This window comes from Cynocephalus volans, chromosome 9 (genome assembly GCF_027409185.1).
Source record: "Cynocephalus volans isolate mCynVol1 chromosome 9, mCynVol1.pri, whole genome shotgun sequence".
NCBI classification, from domain to species: Eukaryota; Metazoa; Chordata; class Mammalia; order Dermoptera; family Cynocephalidae; genus Cynocephalus; species Cynocephalus volans.
The window spans coordinates 135,908,593-135,922,180 of record NC_084468.1 but is presented as its reverse complement, the minus strand read 5'-3'; positions in this window follow the sequence as shown (position 1 = coordinate 135,922,180).

Sequence of the window (13,588 nt, the reverse complement as noted above, 5' to 3'; positions counted from 1 at the left end):
TGAACCAAACCTATCATGCCTTAACCCTCTTAGATCAGGAACTTTATCAAATGAGAAAGGTGGTGTTACAAAACCACATGGCTTTAGACATGTTGACAGCTTCCCAGGGCAGGGTGTACACCCTCCTTGGAAAGGAACGTTATATAATTTATATCCCTGATTATCACGACAATGTTACTCAAGCTTTACAACAGTTAACTAGTGAAATTCATGCAGTGCAAGAAATGACTGGAGATCCCCTCCAGGAGTGGTGGGCAAATATGTCCTCCACCTGGAGATCGGTGCTAGCTGTGCTTGGAGGAGGTGCCTGTGTTTTGGTGGCATGCTGCTGCAGCCTATATTGTTGCTGTGGCCTATGGATGCAAGAGTCCTCTATCCTCGCCAAAGGAACATCACGGAAGAACACAGACGTGTAGATTGTACAGCGAGAGACCCTGGAGGGGTGGGGCATGAGGAAAATGGAGTTAGTTCAGTCAGGCCCTCTCTCCTCCTATCTGGCTGGGTATGAGTCAGCATGTCCTTTGTAAACAAGTTACATAAGAGTAGTGTTAGTGCGCATGTGCACTCATGTACCCCTTGGCTTGTTGCCACTATTCTGTAGTTTGGTATATAAGACAACAGCTTCCAATCATGCTGGCGGCGGAGCTCACATCTGAAATAAAGCATGTCCACAGTGCCCAAGGCCTGCACGGGACTGGATGTTGGGGTCTGTGACCTAGCCCGACAGCTGCACATAGCAATCACTTGATGAACTTTAAAAAATACTTATAACTGGGTCACAGCCCCAGAGATTTTGATTGAATTGGTCCGGGATACAGCCTGGGCACTGGTATTTTTTAAAAGCTGCTCAGGTGATCCTAATGTGCATGAGTGATTGGGTGTGTCAAGGCAATAGCTGTCAGTGTGTGGTAGATATCCAATTCCTTCCTTCCTTTCATCTGAACTGACCCCTTCAGTCAGGTAGCATGCGGGGGTCTTAAAAGGAACATGGAAAGATTCATACTATCTTTCAATTCTATTTTTCCATGAACTTTTTCAAGTACCCTCATATGTACTGGGCCATGAAGAATAGGCAGTTTTGAAGCACTGGAGGTGGAGAACAGAGAAGATGTCAGAGGAGGAGGAAATGCCATAAACCAAGGCACAGATGTGGAAAAGAACAAGGAGCATTTCAGGAGTTTTGAATATGAACGGAGCAGAGTCTTGTGGGACTCTTAGGGGGAAGAGTAAGCTAGAAACGGATGGGGTCCACAGGCAGAGGGTCTGAAGGCAGTCAAGCCTGGAGCCAATTTCAGAAGCAAGAAGAAACCACTCATCATTTCTGAGCTAGAAAGTGATGTGATCAAAGTAACTGTCACTGCAGCTGGCAATGGAGGGAAATTTATCTAGAGAAAGTGCCACCTGGATTGCAGCAGGGAGCCCGGAGAGGGAGGCCAGTCAGGAAGTGATGAGACAAGGAAGCAAAGGTCAGTGGCGCTGTACCAGGGCCATGGCTGCGGGAGTACAAAGGACAGACCAAGGCACACAGAGATGGAGGGAGTGACAGGACTTAATTGGAAGGCAGAAGACAGGAGAGAAGAGATTAAAGATGGCCCTAAAACTTAGTACTTGGCATAATTAATTCAGAAGGAAAAAGCAGGTTTTAGAGGGAGGCGAGAGGTTCCGTTTTACATACATTTTTCTTCAGCTGCTGCCATGTCATCAATTTGAAAACATCCAGAGACAAGTCTGAAATTAGGAATTGGAGCACAGCAGAGCATTTCAAAGTAGAAGCAGAGATTTGGGTGTCATATTGTCATGATTGTGGGTCATTAGAGAAGGCCATAGTGAGTTCTCTTAGGGACACAAAGAAGATAAGAAAGCACGTTTGGATGTACTTAAGGGAGCTTGTGAAGGAGACAGGGATCTGTCAAACACAGAAAGGGACAAGGACAGCATTACAGGACTTGATGAGAAAAAGCATCCAAGAGCATGCTATAATCTATAATAGCAAATGTTGTAGAAAGTAATCACATATGAAGGCAGAAAAAAACCCTGGGTATGGCCAATTACAGATCACTGTTGACCGAAAAACTAGTAGAGGGAGTGCAGCATCCACAGCAAGTGATTTAAGAGCAAGACTACAGGGAGTCAAAGGTGGGAGGTAAGAAAGTGGAGATAAGAAGTAGAGTCCACTGGTTCAAAAAGTTTACACTGGAGGAAAGAGGGAAATATTCAGACAGCTGGAAGGAGTATTAGGATCAAGTGGAATCAAAGCCAAGAAGCACTGGGAATGTGCACGTGTGTAGGGGCTGGAGTCAAAAGGGGAGACTTAAATGCCAGAGAGGAAGGGGGCACTGGGGAGAGTGAGGGAGGTCATTGAGAAGGTAGGTCAAAATGCAGCCAGTGGGGAGGATGGTGAAATTGTCCCAGAAAGAAGGACAAATTAGTTTGGAAACAGAAGGAAAGGAGGTAGGATTAACAAAAGGACAGCTCAAAAAAAGTGGAAAAAAAGAGTTAGGGAGCCTGGAAGGCTGATGACCTAGATTTTCTTAGTGAAGCAGAAACCAAGGGTACCTTCAAAAGGTGGGAGAAAGAAGGCAGCCCAGAGGAGGGGGGGGACCTTTGCAATAGGCAGGGGCGGGGCTGGAGTTCAAGCTCTGTGCTACGGAACGGAGACTCTTTCATTGACTCATATTGCCTAGATAGAACACCTGAAATAATAAAGGAACCTAGACAGCACCAGCCTCAAAATTACCTCTCCATAAGTACTACCACCCAGAGATAATCTGAGTTTACAAGCTGCTCTTTGTGGCATGATTCCCTGCAGAGCTCTTCAACCAGGTAGTCTTTCACCCCTGCAATTTAGGGTGTCAGGGTTTCTTCAAAAGGCTGCAAACCTCAGCCTACCCCAGTTTAATCCACTCTTCCCAGTTCAGGTTCACTGCTGTTGTCTTCCCTTTTAAGTCTCCTGTGCCTGAGTGGACAGATTCTCAACACAACCTGTGTCCTTGAGTAAGTCGCACGTCGGCCACCTTCTCGACTGGAAAATGAAGGGCGACCAATAATGCTGCACTGCCTCCAGGACAAAGGGCTCATGAGGATTAAACGACAAATGGCTGAGCAATTTGCAGTTATGAAGCTATAGAAAAGCTTGGTGATCATCTCTGCCTGGCTGGGCACAGTGCAGTTCAGCAAACACAAAGGCCACATTCAGACCTTCCCAGGTGCCAAAGACCCGCAGAGAGCTGACCAAATGAAGCAGAAGCAGAAGACAAAAGAAAATCCCTCAACAAAACAAGGCAAGAGGAAAGAGGCTGCATAGAGGGAAGGGATTGGGAGGTTAGAGGGTCATGGAGTATTCGGCTGCTGAAATTCTCCTGGACAAAGAAATCATTTCATGTTTCTCTTTGGGTTACAACATGTGAGCGCATATATTGGAGACTGCACATTGACCCCGCAGCCATCTACGAAATTTATCTGATGAAAAGGGAGAAGTCCCTGCTATGCGCCGGTGCCCCTTGCTTTCAATAAAACCAACTGTTGAACCATTTCAAGGCTTCTACAGGAATTTTCCTTTTCGGAGCACTTTCTTCCAGAAGAGAAGCTGGAGAAGCAAGCGACGCCTCAGAGCATTGAGGGTAGACCTCTATCCTTTTTCTACTCAGTTAAAGACTTGCTGCATATTAACTTGTTAATGAATTTTAGAGTTTTTAGTCTCGGGCAATAGTCAGGGCAAAATTTTTTAAAAGCATACTAAATGCTGAAAGTTGATGAACTTCTCCACCCTTATCAACATTTTATAGTGCTATCTAATGAGTGTCACGGTAGCATTCAAAAGAAATTACTCCTAGGAAATGGGTCATCCTCAAATTTGTAGTGTAACCCAGGGGTTTCCAAGGCCCCATCCAACTTGAGGAGCCTAGAAGAGCACTTTAAAACTGCATGTTTAGGTTGGCTGAATGAGTGGCCCTCATCCTCTACACAGCAATTACTTCCAACCTCCCTGCTCCTAGGTTTCTGAGAAGCTCCAAGAGGGTGGATATGATGATGATCTCAGAGACGAGCCGTTGTCTGAGCAGCCCGGCCCTGAGCTCCACCTGCTTTCTCCATCACACAGTTCTGGGCTGCCTGGGCTCCAGTGCCATTGCTGTTGGATTTGTAAGGCCACCACGTCCTGTGCTGACCTGCTCGCCCATGGAAAATTCAGTCTTGCCCTTCTTTCCAGTGAGAGTGCAGGCCCTGCAGCTGCCATCCCTTTACCTGAGCCAAGCAGCCCAGAGGTCCACTCCAGTGCACAGAGGTGGGCTGATGAAATATCCAGGTGGGAAGTGAAATGATAGACTCTCCTTCTTTTAAGGGTATGCCCAATCTCTGTGAGCAGTTTTCTTGAAGTACTACCAACCACCTCCCCACACACACACATATATTCGTGTGCACTCGTGCACACACAACCACACAGCCACTACCTCCTAGGCTGACTCAGCACTTTACCTGTAACTGTTTATTCTCTTCCCTGATGCCTCTCTCCCATTTTTCAAAGGTCTAACCTTATTTTGGATAGCCTGAAGGTGGGTGACAGTGTTGGTAGTTTCGTGACTGGCTCTGCTATTCTCTTAACAAGTCCAGCAGAAATGTCTCTTTGTAGAAAGTACTTAATGCTTTGTTCTCAGCTTTGGAGCATCAGCTGAAATTAGGACAACAGGATATCATCTATTTATCTGTGTATTTAGGTTACCGAATGCAGATTATTGGCATGAGTAATAATTGTTTAAAAGCAAGATTTCCTAACAATTTTTAATATATATTAGCCAGTATTATATCTACTTCACAATGAGATACTTTCCAGAGTATAACCAAAATTTGGTGCATAAAAAAGAAATGATAAAGACTTACCGGAGCTTCAAAAGAATAAGAGAGAAATCCAACATGGCAGCATTTAATATTCAAACTCCAATGAAACACTTTTGTTTGCCAACCCTATTCTAGACAGTAATAGTTCTGATTGCTTTATGAGATCTCCAGAAATTGAAAATCAGGAAATTAGTTGAAAAAAATTACTGTTTGCTCTCCCACATTAAAGTAAAAAAGAATCACCCTGTATAAGGTCTAGTTGTTAGATTGAATTATCCATTTTTAATGGAATTTTCAACACCAGAGTTTACCCCTCAAGTAAAAAAAATCCAAATAAATTAATAGGTTTCCAAACCAAAGATAGTGTGCAATTTTGCCTCATCCAGAAATGGTCATACAAGATACATCTGGCCTGACATTTAATCCCTGCTGTCATATTTTTGGCTCTTTCTGTATCATAGACCAATATATTATATAAACTTCTACTCTGAACCCAGACACAGTATAAATCCACTGTATCTTTTGTTTTGGATCTTTTTGCAGAGCTGGCAAGTTTTGCCACATAACAAATCAGGAGCAGAGGCGTCCCTGACAATCCCACTGTAGTTATATCCCTGCAGCTTTCACTTTTGAAATGGAGGATATCCACGGACGTTGCCAAAATACTGTTGTCCAAAGAAGCAACTCAGGCAGCCTGTTACGCCAGCCGTGGTTTCCTGCATCCAGCCTGCCTCAGCACTACTTGTTCTCTGAGAGCCTTGGCATGGTGACCAACAGTTCCTCAGGTAACAGCCCCCACATTTTCTCCCCTTTCCTGTGACCCCCAATCCATTGTCCAGAATGCATTCCACCCCCAAACTGATGGAGAAATGTGTCTTTGAATCTTCCACCTCTCCATTTCTCTGCCTTTTTCTTCTGAGGGTCATCTCCTAGTCACCAGACCCCCAAGGGCTTTAGGTTTGTTACCTCCTCCCATTAACGTACATTCTCAGGAAAGAATCAGGACAAGTTCGTGAACACATTGAGCTGAAGTATAAAAGACTGACAAGTTTTCACTGTTCCTTAATGACTTTAACAATCATGAAGTCCCTCCTTTGGCTTTAGCTGAAGCTCTGATTGTGAAGGCCTCTCTCTGCAAAAAACTCTCGTTGTTCCTTTTAACTATTTTCCTGGTCTCAAGATCTGGCTCCATCAAATTACTCCCCCCCCACCCCCACTCCCGGCCATTTCATTTTCAAATATCTAACAAGATTCACCCTTGATTCTCTGCGAGCTACTCTATTTGCCCCCCTCCATCATTGCCTTTCAATCCTAAAACACTGCTTCACCTTCTCTCAACAAACTATACTCTCCAATCATTCCTCCAGCTTTAAGCAAAACTGTTAAGCAAACTTTCTAGGAAAGCTCTTGCTCATAACCTCTTGAAAGAGAAAAGAGAAATTGTTAAGTTCTCTAAAGTGAGTTCATAGCTCATTCTTCCATTACTGGAGAAAAAAAATTAAAGGAGAAAAGACAAAGTACCCATCAATTCCTGATAAATTGAAACAAAAATCTGTGTGTTCTTATATAAGCGTCTAGCATGTGATAAAGTTAGTTAGCCAAATAATTACTAGGTTTAATATATGAAGAGTTCATTTTAAAAACTGATTATTTCCAAGAGGAAAATATAAAAGTTACATGGACAAACAATGTAAAAAGAGGAAAAGTAATTGGTACAAAAAGGGGAGAATCTTCTCCCAAGCACATAATTAAAGCTTCAATGAAATTAACATTGTTCAAGTACCAAATTAGAATATAATAATAATAGCCAATATTACGGGAAAAGAGATTGAAAGATCCTTTCAGAAAGGATAAAACTAGTAGCCTTAAAAAGTTTACACTCTTTCATTCAGTAATTCCATTTCTAAGGAAAAATTGTCAATGTGGAAAAATAAAAAATAAGATTTTTAAAAAGTTATAGCAACAATGCTTATAAGAGCAAAACATTGGAATTATCTAAAGACCCAATGATAAAAGAATGCTTCAGTAAATATGATATATCCACTTAACAGAATAATAAAGCAGAATAAAAAGATTATATATACACGTACACACTTATGAGGGTACTTCAAAGTTTGTTTGTAGAAAAATTGAATTAAAAGATTATATGAATTCTTCCATGAACTTTTTGAAGACCCCTCATGTGTGTGTGTGTGTGTGTGTGTGTGTATGTGTGTATGTAAATAAGAGGTCTTCAAAAAGTTCATAGATAAATGCTCACTGTGAAAAAACTATGCATAGATTTTTTAAATGTTTGGCACCAAAATAAGTTCCTACTAACTTGCTATCACATGTTTGAACAGGATCTAGTTTGAGGCATTAAGAAGGATAAGACATCAGTCTGAAAAAAGCCCCTATTACAGCAACATGAATTCTGGCTAAAATTGAAGCAAGAACAGACATTAAATTTATGGTGAAGCTTGAGTGGAAGGAAGGTGAAATCATTGATACTTTACAAAAAGTTTATGGGACAATCTCCCAAAGAAATCAGCACTTTACAAATGGATAACTGATTTTAAAAAGGGATGAGACGATGTTGAAAACAAAACCAGTAGCAGCACACCATGCACATCAACTTGTGAGGACAAAATTAATCTTGTTCATGCCCTAATTGAAGAGGACCAACAGAAACAATAGCCAGCACCACAGACATCTCAATTGGTTCAGCTTACACAATTCTGACTGAAAAATTAAAGTTGAGCAAACTTTTTGCTCAATAGATGCCAAAACTGTTATAGCCGGAACAGCTGCAGACAAGAGCAGAGGTTTCAATGGAAACGTTAAGCAAGTGGGATCAAGATCCTGAAGTATTGCTTTGAAGAACTGTAACAGGAGATGAAGCATGGCTTTACCAGTATTATCCTGAAGACAAAGCACAATCAAAGCCATGGCTACCAAAGGATTGAAGTGGTCCAGTCAAAGCAAAAGTGGACTGGTCAAGAGCAAAGGTCATGGCAACAGTTCGGGAGATGCTCAAAGCATTTTGCTTATGGACTTTCTGGAGGGCCAAAGGGCAATAACATTTGCTTATTGTGAGAGTGTTTGGAGAAAGTTAACCAAAGCTTTAGCAGAAAAATGCTCAGAAAAGCCCCACCAGAGAATCCTTCTCCCCCATAACAATGTTCCTGTTCATTCCTCTCCCCAAACAAGGGCAATTTTGCAAGAGATTTGGTGGGAAATCATTAGACGTTCACCTTACAATCCTGATTTGGCTCTTTCCAACTTCTCTTTGTTTCCTAATCTTAAAAAATCTTTAAAGGGCACCCATTTTTCTTCATGTAAAAAGTCTGCATTGACATGTTTAAATTTCCAGGACCCTTAGTTCTTTAGGGATGTACTAAATGGCTTAGAAAAGTGTCTTGGACTTGATGGTGCTTATGTTAAGAAATAAAGGTTTTTTTTTTTCTTTTAATTCTAGTTTCCCATGAACTATTTGAAGTTCCCTCATGTATATGTGTGTATGTGTAAATGATAAAAGATGATAGAAATGATAAAAGGAAATACACCAAAATGTTAGCACCGTTTCCCTGATAGATAAAGCTGATCGTGACTCTTTTTATTTGATATTTTCAAATTTTTCATGATAAATATGTATTATATTTATTTTAAAAGGGCATACTTTAAAAGAAATTATTGATAAGCTACACTTATTTTCTGCCTAATAAATAAGAAACCAAAAAAAATCTGGAGAAGTCCACTTACCAGGTTCATCCTCAGCTACTTCTTGATGTCTTCCTGTTTTTCACTGGAGGAAATAAAAATAAATTTAAATGATAACAAGTAAATCGAGTTCAAGATGATAAATTGAACACACACACGAACCTGCCTTTCCTGCTGATGAAGCTCTTCTGGACCACCCGTACCTCGTTCTCCTCACCTTCCTGGGTACGCAGCTGAACTTCCTTTCTCAGCTTCTCTTGATGAATCCAGTCAATGACTGTAGGCAGACATGATATAATGCACTTGAAGGCCTCTCTGTAGAAGTTCTCTCCCTCTTCTTCTTTCTCTACCCCTATATCTATCCCATCTCTATCCCTAGTTCTATCCCTATCTCTGTCTATCTCTATCTCTATCCCTCCCCTGCCTGCATGGCTGAAAGTGAAGGGCTCACATCTTTGAGAAGAACTGACCAGAAGAGCTACCTAAACAGCAACATCAGACTGGACTTAGTGTGAGGCAGAAACACACCTTTAGTGTATTAAGCCACTGAGATTTCAGGTTTGTTTGTTACTGTAGCATAGTCGAACCCACACACCAAGGCCCTAGTGAAAGTCAAGAAATCCATGTAATAATGAACTCATAAACACATTCTGAAAGAGAGAAGGCTAAGGGAGGCAATTTGATGACAGAAACAGAACAGGGACAACTGCAGCCCCAAAATGTACAGGATAAGGCTGCAGCGGAGGTGGGAAATGACCTTCCCAGAAGAAACCTACCATGACATCAAGGAGAAGGAAAACAGGTGTCAGAAATGGAACTGAAAACAAGAAAATTAGTTGAATATCTGTCAAAGGAAAAGTGGGAGCACTTACCCTGCTCACAGAGCAATAGGTAAGCCAGTGTTTATCTTCCAGGAAGAAAAAAAAAATCTTCCCTAAACAGCAGGGAAAAAAAATGGAGGAAGAGGAATGGCCCAATAGGATTTCCTAAAAGAGAGAACAGAGAAAATGGAGAGTAGGAAATTATTAGGGAAATAAAATATTCCCAGATGTGAAGAAATATTCCTAGATCTGATTGTGTGGCTCATGGGGTATGTTGCATAGAAGTTGTAGCAGGGCCTGCTTAGAGACAGTATCATGAAATCCCAGAAGAACAAAGGGCAAAAGAAGATAAATTGAAAGACAACGTTGTATTCCTGCCATCTGGATTATCGAGGTGTGTGCTGCCAGAACTGAAAACTGAAACAGTTCAAAGTGACTGTCTCTGAAAGGGAATGTTGTTGGAAGGGATGGGTGGGGACGGGCTTTTCATAGAAAATACTTCTATCTACCTTGTGTTTCTTGCTTTCGTGCATTACTTTAAAGTATTTTTATTTTAATTTGAAAACAAAAGAAGTAAAAGTGCTGCCTACCATATTTCTAATCAAACCCATACAGTGAATTATGGATGTTACCGAACCCAAGTCCAGCTGCCTGCCCCATACAAAAACCCTTGCTTGGTTCACCAAAATCTGTTACCACAGGGCATTACACTCCTGGCTAAGGCTTGCCAAAATCTTGTTACCAAACTCAAGTCTGGCTGCCTGCCACAAACGAAATAAACGACCCAAAAGTCAAATGTCAGTGATAAGGGAAGTCAGGATTTATTCAGGAATACCAGTGACCTGAGGAGAAATGTTAGGTTAACCCATCTCTCCAGCAAACCTGAAGAACAGCTAGACTAACACCATCTCAAAGGCAAGACTCAGATTTACTGAGAGCTTTTTAAAGAGAGGGTTGAGAGAGTGGGGGGCAGGAGGGGGAGATGTGAGCTTCAGGGGCTACATGTAAGGGGTGAGGTGCATATTCTCATCAAGACTCAATCTGGCTTCTGTTCTCGTCCTCGATGCTATCTGAGGGTCCTGCGGGATTTTGCTTTGCTTCAAGGTGGAATCAGCATAGCTTCATTAATATCTTCTTTGATTTCTCGGGGTATGGATAGTACATGTCTGTTAGCGACTTAGCAGCTCCAGGCTGACTGGAAAGCAACTTTACATTTATGTAAATAATGTCATCTTGCCCCATAACCAAGGTTCAAAACGTCAAATAACCATCCATGGGAAAAGAGGGAACTCAGAGAAATGCATGCCAAGAAAAAAACTGTCTTTTAAAATCTCCATGTGGTTTTAGGTCCCAATATGACTTCAGTCCTGCTCGCTCCAACATGAATAAGAAAGAAAAAAAAATTATCCTGCTTTTATAGAATTATTATTTGCAGAAGCAAATCACAACCATCATCTTCAGAATATGCACTTTTTGAAATATCCATAGTTGACCTAGGCCTTTTGGGTTCTCTCCCTAACCCACATTAGGTCATTGGCAGGAAACAAAGATAGAATGCACGTGGTACAGGTACAACTGCATTGAGTCCAAACGAAAGTGATTTAAATCAGTCACCATTTAAATCACTGTCTTATTTCCTTCCATTAACAACTATTAATTATGAGTTCAATTTAATATATTTATACTCTGCCACTTTTCAGGAAAAAGAGAGATTGGAAGCCACTTACAAAACACATATCACAAAATTCATCAAAATAGGGATTTAAAAGAAGGTGACACAATGGTAGAAAGAGAAAATCCAACAGGCCAACCATAACAGTAGAGGTGGTAACAGTGATGGAGCATAAACCATGGCATCACACTTACTGGCAACTGAGGCAAGGAGGGAGTTCAAAGAGTGGCAAGATTCTCATCTCATAGAAGAAAACAGACCACTTTCTTAGGAAAGACAAAGGTCTTTGTATCAACTTGAAGAGAAATATACTGGGTGGGGCATTACAAGGGGCCAGTGAACAGCACGATGGCAACGTTCTTCCAGCAACTTCTCAGCAAACACAGAAGCAGAATTGTTCCTCTGACTGTTATTTATCATCCATACCCACTCCCCAACCCACTCCCAACACACTCACTAAACCTACTCCTTTTTAAATGCCCATCTTGATAATACGAGGTGAGTGATTCCCAGACTTGCCTGATCATAGCAATCAACTGGTCTGCTTGTTAAAAATTCCATTTCCCAGATCCTTCCCCTGGAGACTGATTTGGTAAGTCTGCAAGAATCTCCATTTTTAACACATTCCCCAGGTGAGCAGGCAAGTTTGGGAAACAAGGTGATAGGTGATAGCCTACAGCTGCAAATAAGCTTGTGCCTCTTGCCTCTTGTTGATTATACCCAAGCTGTTTATCCCCCCTCAACTTGACTCCGCAACCTAAAGCCTGGACTCTCTCGGAGGACAGACTGTTCTGACATGCATTTGCAAGAAAGCATTTGAGAAAGATAAGGAATGTAACATTTGTTACTTGATGGTAATAACTCATAACTCTCCCCTCTCTTCCTCCATAACACTAATTTCATCTGTGTTACCATGAGAATTCACCAGAGGCTCCACATGAGATATATCATGCACACAATTTGATACAAACACATCTGTGTGGATGTGCACATCTTTTTATCATTAGAGATGATACGTCGGCTGCTGCAGAACTTTTTTAAAGTCTTAAGATTCCATCTATTATTTCTGAAACGAGGGAGGAACAAATCCCCCTGGGAATAGAACTATATACAATGGGGCATACATTCGTTTTGCTAGACTCCCATGCTGAATTAATTGAAGTTTCAAAACATTCTTGCCTGAACCACATTTCAAGAAGGCTCTCAGCAACAGAGAACGCAAATTTCTTTTTATATACATTGAAATCAGAAGAGGTGCCAGATTTCCCCCCCCAGTGTCGTTTCTCTCCTGCCATTCATGAGAAACATGGTCCAAGATGTTGCATTTCAGGGAAATTGGAGATGAAATGGTCACAAAAGTAGAGAGATGTTTAGCCTAAGGACAGTTATATGTGTTTCAGAACAAAGTAAAAAAGGTCAAGCCTAAGTCAAAGAAATGGCTCAGCTTTCTCTACAACAGAGACAGAGAACTTTTCTCAGATGAAAACATAACAAAAGAGAGAGAGGAAAGAAACCTGAGATACAGCTTGATAGCCTTCTCTTGTCTTGGCCAAACGTTCGTTTGGATTGTCAAAATTTATAGAGAATCAAACTGTGGATAAAGCCAAAAGGTGAAGTATGATCTATAATAAATAAACAAAAAGATCCTTAATCACGGCTTAGGAGTGGGGGCCCACAAAAATGCATTGTCCAAGTACTCTGAAGTTGTAGAAGGCAGTTACAGATTTGAAGTCACAGATTCAAAAAAGGCCAACTGAAAAGGTCAGACCCGCTATGCGCATTCCAAATCAGCCTAACCAGTCAAACCCTGGCCATCTAGAAAGGATTAAGGATTAGTTATCATTTCAATCCTATGAAAGAAGATCTATATTTCTTTTTTAGACACAAAAATTCTCTAGAGGATGGTGCTTGCCAACTCTCTGAAAAAATAATCTCTCAAAATTCTTGCAACCCACTGTGTTATGATTTCATCTCATGAAATACAACACCTTTACATTAAACCTCATAAAACTAAATCCCACTGGATCTCTTCCAGACTCAGAGAATAAGCAGCTCTGTTGGTGATGCTTAGAAAAGTGAAACAGTCTCTTCTAATCAGGCTGGTTCTCACCATTTTGCAGGGAGCATATTTGCTTTATTCTATAAAATATTTACATGTGATTAATCTCACACATAATAGATCTCGAAAATGCTTTGTGAATGAAAGAACACCTTCCAACATCACAGTGTAAACTCCCCTGAAAAGGATTTTTTAAACTGAAATGTACACAAATTCATCTGGTTTTCCTGTCTATGGAAGTTACCTCCGGTTCTCCTGGATTTGCCTGTGGGTGGTCAAAAGTATGACTACAAGCGTAAGAAAGGACAAAATAAAATGTTCTCCTGGCTAAAGAGAAACTCACTTGAGTTTCCATTATATTCTTGACTCAAGAACCAAAAACAGTGTATTGCTAAATAAAGTGGCAATATCTCCATGTAATATGCACACACATCCACAGAAGGCAAATCTGTACATGTTCTCATCAGTAGCTATACATTTTCCCAATACTGTAACTTTTGGTAA